We start from the raw sequence: 7,255 nt of genomic DNA on the forward strand, positions 1-7,255 counted from the left end.
CCCCCCCCCCCCCCATCTTTTCAATTGACATTGCTAAGGATAAAAGTAGGCGCAGAGAACTACCTGCAAGTGCACAGATTTGACCAATATTTGTGCTATGCCACTGAAGGTTGTAGATGGGCCCCCTAGACATACAGCAGGTTCCTAGGCTCCTGCCTTAGTTGCCTTGTGGATGATTTACCTATGGGCCTCATTCATTCTTCCATGTAGACACTTGCATATGAAGATTTTTGTGGGTCAGCACATTCACTTTTGCTGGTTTCAGCCAAGTCTTCCATGACCTTTCCAAAATCTTGGCTAGATCATAGAGGTATAGGTAGGTTCAGTCTAGCTTAAATGGAGCACTAAGAAGCATAAGAGCATTTTAGACTATGTGTTTCCATTACAATATATTATATACTTAACACAGAGCAGAAGATAGCAGGCTTCGCATAATGGCAGTTTAATGACTGCTGCTTCCCATGTCTTTTTAAGCCATCCTTCACAATGAAGCCATTATGTGTTCCTCTCTGTTTCATTAAGCTAAGTGGATATTCTATTAATAGTATGTGGTAGTGATTTTGGCTGAAAATGCAATTACTTTCCATAAACAAGAGATAAAATAATAAGCAGCATGTAAGCTGTTAATAAAACACTATTTTTTAACATAGCTGTATGGATCATGTACATTTAAGTGACACTAAACTCAGGGATTAAACCTTAAAAATACATTCAAGTACCTTAACTATTAATAAAACGTATCTTATTTGTGCCTCACTCGGATGTAGATCCTCAAATCATCTCTGAATTCATACTGACACTGTCCTTCCTTCTGGAGAGTGGCTACTTTTGTTCCCCATGGTCCCACTCCCTGTGTGTGTTATAAAGTAGCCATCGATCCAAGCTCGCTTTAGTGTTTTCAGATGTTTGATAATGGGTTAACAATATGTAATGAAGTGAAGAAGGAGTTTTAACAATAAATGGGGCAGTGTGTAGTATTTTTCCCACATCTCCTGAAGATGCCAGAAGGCTAAACCCGGGTCAGGACATTTGAGGACTCTTAAACACTTGTATAATGGTTACCCTTGTAAGTGCATTGAATTAACAGTCTAACTGCAGTTTCAGTCTGCACTATTCTTTGCTTCTGCTACATTGCCGTCAGTGTAAGTGTGTGTATTTTGAGCTCGGGGTTTGGTGAGTAATTGCATTTCCTGGCAGGAGTAACAGCAGCTTTTTTTTATTCATTGTCCTTTTTTCAGGTTGTACCTCGTTACTGTTTTGCTTGTTCTAAAATTCTTGATGTTTGCAACTGATAGTATTCTGATAGTATAGTTGGCGTCATTGACCAACAGTAACACTTGGCAGGTGGTAGAGGGCAGAGCCGGGCTTGACTTTTCTTGGAAAAGTCATCATTTGCATATCTATTTAGTTATATCTCTGGATCTACTAGTTGTGTACAATTTTGACCAAAGTTAACTTTTCCTTATGGTTTATATTATATCATACGCTCAGTTTAAAACCAGATTTGTGGCAGGTCTACTTTAGCTCCTTGAAAACATTTACCCTGTTTACTAAGCTGTGACATAATCTCCTAGATGCAAACCGGTCTCTCAGTTACACACTGTCAGGTCTTTGTGTTGGGGAATTCCAGTTTGCATTATGTTGTTTAAAATAAATTCCAAATTGTTATCCACAAGCTTGGGAACCAAAAGATTCAGCTTTTCAGGTAACTCAACCCCAGTTCACCTTCCGACCTTCTCGTTTCCTGCAGCATAAAAATCTCTAAATCTATAAACATCACTACTATTGATATATACCTTTCTGTAACATTTGTCAAACCTTAACAATTATGTTTTGCCACTTATGAGCTATTCTCAGGAAGAAAGAAGAGGTACTGAACAGCCTTAATTCATGACATGTTGGGTCAAGTTCCCCAACCACCCCCCAATAGCTGCACATCCTGAGCACAGACATAATAATAAATGAGTGAAAGCTTAAAAACATATATTTAGGAATAAGAATATAGAAGAATATTTCAACTGTAAAGCTTGGCTGAGTTTGCAAAAAGTTAAAAAAACAAATAAATGATTATATATATATATACATTTATTTTTTACACTACAGTATTTTCGTCACAACAATAGTTTTAGTGGCAATAGCCGCCAAGAAGTCCTTTGACAGATGATTTAAAAGCCAACAACCCAATACCAGACAAAACAGGCGAGAGTTATTAATAAAACATAATAATATAATTCATGGAAGGCGTGGAAACTTCCTTTTGGACAAAGCAAGTAAGAAGGGTGACATCGCCATGAATCATATCAGTGTCTGGGATGGGTTTAACAGGCATTTTCATTTTGTAAATTTAAAAAAACTGTACAAGAATAAATCCCATGTGGAAAGTTACATATGAACAAATAATACCTATTTCTGGGAATGCAGCAAGGCTTTTCAGTTAGGAAGTGTTCTTTTTCTGCATCAGTTACAATGCTATCTGAAAATGTATAGAGTACCTAGAAATATATAAATGCTGGGGTCTGAGCAGCTGTTTAAGGCCTGATTCACACCTAGGCAACACGTTTTTGTGTTTGCTTCTACGCGCTTTAGCAGCATGCGGTTATTTGCCCCTTTATGTGCATTGTACACATTTTTAATGCATGTTTTTAACGCGCTTACATGAAGACGTTTTGACTGGCAGCTCATGAACCATTGCGGGCAATGGAAGAATGCGCAAAAACGCTCACGAAAATGTGCAGCATGCTTCTGCCACACGTTTTAAAGCATTTCCAATGAAGTCTATGGGGCGTTTAACTGCCCAAAGAAGCTCATGCATCTTTTCGGGCATTTGGTGGTTTCCTGCTGGCGTTTTTCTGCTCAGGTGTGAACCAGGGCCAGTGAAAATTATGGGATTTCTTGTGTTGGGCATTTAAAAGCACTTTTTGAACTGCTCAAAAACTCTTAGGTGTGAACCAGGGCCAGAACAGAACCAGCTGTTTTTGGAAACGTTGTCCTATAAAGTTTTACATCTATATTAAAGTGACACAATATTTAGGAGTTAAATCTTAAAAATACATTCAGGTACCTTAACTATTAACAAAAATGTATCTTATTTGTGTATCACTCGGCTGTAGATCCTGAAATCATCTCTGAATTGGTGCTGACACTGTCCTTCCTTCTGGAGGGTGGCTACTTTTGTTCCCCATGGCCCCTGTGTGTGTTGTAAAGTAGTCACCACTCCAAGCTCTCTGAATGCTTTTACTTGTTGCCTGGAGATACTCTTTAGGTTATGTACTTTTCCAGGATCTCAGGAGCCCGGGATATATGTGTTCTCCTTATTATTTACAGCACATGCTTATTTTTGTTACAAGTTGTGTGAACTATTTAAATAGGGCTGTACAGTATACTCCCAGTTATCTGGCACCCATGGGAATTAGTAGATGCCGGATAACTGTAGTTTCTGGTTGCTTGAGAGTTAATAGTAACTCTCACGCAATCCCCCCGGCGCATATTATGTTCTTAATTTTTTTTGCCGGGTGCTTGAATGCCGGGTAATGGGGAGTTTACTGTATTTCATTTTTCCATTGCTTGCTGTTCTTTATACTCTCAGTACTGGATTGCTGTTGTTGACCTCCATATTACATACAATATATTTATAATATGACCATGTGTTTAAACACAGAGTTAAATGGTCTCCTGTAAGTGACCTTTCCAGATATCTGCTCTGGTCAGAAGAGATTACATATCAATACAGTCATTTACTAAAGAAAAGCTAGTACAGCCACTCCTACTTGAATGATAAGCAGGTAAGTGAATCACTGCTCTGCTGAATAACCTTTAAAGAATGTGTAGGACTAGGAAGAAAAATCTTTTCTCTTACAAAGCTGGCAAACAGTGTGATTTGTTTTCAGTAAACAACCTAACTCAACCAGAAAGAAAAAAAAAAAAAACTTTAAATGTACACATACACATGCATGTTTATAGCTTAGGAGTGAGTACATATACAGGTGAAACTCGAATAATTAGAATATCGTGCAAAAGTAATTGCAGTAAGTGCTGCAAAAGGGGCCCAAACCAAGTACTGAGTACATATGCATGCTTGTACTTTTCAGAGGTCCGATATTGTTCTATATACAATCCTTGTTTCATTGATTGCATGTAATAATCTACTTTTTTGAGGTTGTGGATTTGGGGTTCTTGGGGTTTTCATGAGCTGTAAGCCATAATCATCACAATTATGACAAATCACGGCTTGAATTATCTTGCTTTGCATGTAATGAGTCTATCTCATATATTAGTTTCACCTTTTAAGTTGCATTAGTGAAATAAATGAACTTTGCACGATATTCTAATTATTCGAGTTTCACCTGTACAACTACAAAGTCACACTGATCCCTGCACAACTCTAGTAACATAGGTGGAAAAAAACAAATCTAACCTTTAGCAATTTCCAGCAGTTTGGTCCAAAGGAAAGCAAATTAAAAAACCCAGAGGAAACTACAGCCAAACTTGCCGCAAAGAGGAAAATAATAAAAATAAAATCCTTCCCAAACCCACATTAACAGTTGGATTAGCTTGATGGATTAAAATGTCATAACAGTTTTATACTTATAATAAATTCAGACAGAATATTTTTTTTAGGAAATTGTAGAAAACTATCATTTGTAGTAAAGCATTCCCTTCTGTGTACCGACAACCCCAAAAATTGTTACCAATACATTATACACCAAATGTTAACAATACAACAAACTTCAACAACTACATAAAATCATATATCTATATAGATATATATATATATACATCTATCTATCTATCTATCTATCTATCTATCTATCTATCTATCTATCTATCTATCTATCTATCTATCTATCTATCTATCTATCTATCTATCTATCTATCTAGATACACAGGGCTCAGCATAAATGAGTACACCACAACAGATTTGTCAGGAAACCTTTACTTTCCTTTCAGAATCAACATTTTCAATGGGACACAATACTAAAACATACCCCCACAAATGCGGGCCATTAATTGCTACCAAGATTTGTTAATTTGCACACACAAAAAAGTATTTTTCCTAACAAATTCATTCAAGACCAACTCTTAACGATACAATGTTACCAGACCATTCTTTTAAACAAACATCTTCCCATAAGATTATATGTGTATTTAAAGGAGAACTACGAGGTGAGTGTTTTTCACTCACCTCATAGTTCTAGCCGGCTTGTGACAATGAGACTGTCACAGGTCGGCTCAGTAGATCGGGAAGTGAGCGAACACATACCGGCGTTCGCTCACCTCTCGATCCTGTCACAGCTCTCTGCCGTGACAGGGGAGGGACTGGATTCCCCCCTCACTGCTCCGATCCTCCAGCGCTGACTGGCGGAACGGACAGAGTGGGCGGGTACAGCTGGCTCTGCCTCTAGATAGGCAGAGCCAGCTGTCACTCACGCAGCTGGGCGGATCCAGGCATAATTGTCGGGATCCGCTTCAGCTGCGGCGTCTCAGTATATATTCGCTACAGCTCGCGGTATACTGAGCTTAGGGTGACGGGAGGACGCTAGTTTGTGTCCTCCCGTTACCCCAAGGAGAACTATGGGGAAAAGCCCTAACCCCATAGTTCTCCTTTAATGTATTTTATGCCTTTTATTCACATGTAAAAGCCTTCTTGTGTATACATTCAAAAGCCCTAAGACTGTTGCTGGGTGCCACCATTTTAGGTGTGATGTCAGAGCAGCCTCAACATACTTGGGTGACACTCTATAGTATTCCCCTTCACTCCTCCCATCGCAGCTACGTAAATGTCCCTACCCTATATGCGGTCTGAGGCCATAGAGCGTGGGGGGAGTGCTGATAGCGGTCAACCGCGTTGGTGGACTTCGATCACAGATGGCAACGTGCTTGCACAGGTGTCTTCTCAACAGCCGGCTAGCTCAAGGAGACACTCGCAAACAGGCAGGGGGATCAACGGTTTGAGGTCCAGTAGAAGAAGGAGTTAAATAACTACTGCGACTGTTGTTTTCTGCCCACCACTGTCAGAATATCTGAACAGTGCAGCTGTTTGACTGCAGTTACTGTTAATTCAGCTGAGTATTTTCTGACCAGCTCCTTTTCAGACCGGTTTAGATTGAAAGATGTTGGGCAAGAGGCTGCCAACAGGGTCACCCATTTCCAGTTTATAAAGGACCATCCGGAATTTGCTCTGTGTATCTCCAGCTTTGGATAGGACTTTTATTTTCAAAAGTTTAAAGTAAACACTTGAAGCCATCTATAGAAGCAGAAAACATGGAGATGAAGTCAAACCTTTTGTTAACTAACTTGAGCAATAAACATGTTCCTTTCACATTTTCCCACATTTTACTGCCTGAAACACCCACCACCTGAAGACTTATGACGGGTAATCAGACATGCATTCAGCCGCTTCAGGCACCGGGATTAGTCACTTGTTACCATAATCACTAATAATTAACTTGTTTATGTGAATAGAGAGGCGAGGGGAGAGGACAGTGGCCCTGGCAGACATGCCCAAGCTGATTGTATTAGAAAGGAATAAAAATAGTCATCAGGACAGGTTTTCTAATATGCTCAACCAGTTGTCCCCCATGACAGTGGTCATCTAGCACATGACCAGAGTTCCACATACATGAAACTATCACCGTGCCTGGTAGAAAACAACTTGGAGGGGCAGCTGTCATGTCTATGGTTAGCCTGATGCTGTATATACACATACAACTGCTCAATATAAGAACTGTTTTGATGATAGAATTATATCTTTAAGAATCTGAATGCAGTAAATGGTCAATTAGATCAATAATCAATCTGATCCAAATGCTTGCATTGCAGCTGTATTGTTTGTAAACAAAATAATTTTTGTGTATCCCCATACTGGCAAAGGATTGAGCTTATGCACCACAGATAGGTTATACCTGGGAACCAACAGGCAGTATACTGTGCACTTTATAATATTTCTAAGACTCCTCATTCGAAAAGAATATTATCTCACATAAAAATGATATATTTTGGCTATGTTTTCATATACGATAATACAGAAGTGTAACTGATTTAGGAGTTTATCATAGTTTGTCCTCGATGTACGCTATGGAAAGTTGGCAAATATTAAAATGTACACAGGAAACGTTGGAAAGACTTATCACTTAATGTCATAGTACAATCTAGGGAAAAACAGGATATGCTTAAGTGTGTGAACTTGAGTTCATTATCATAGATGTATCTGGATGTGTCATCACACGCATGCTATGTTGCCATAACCTTTTTTTTT

The sequence above is a fragment of the Nanorana parkeri genome, unplaced genomic scaffold (genome assembly GCF_000935625.1).
Source record: "Nanorana parkeri isolate BGI_ZX_2015 unplaced genomic scaffold, ASM93562v1 scaffold127, whole genome shotgun sequence".
NCBI classification, from domain to species: domain Eukaryota; kingdom Metazoa; phylum Chordata; class Amphibia; order Anura; family Dicroglossidae; genus Nanorana; species Nanorana parkeri.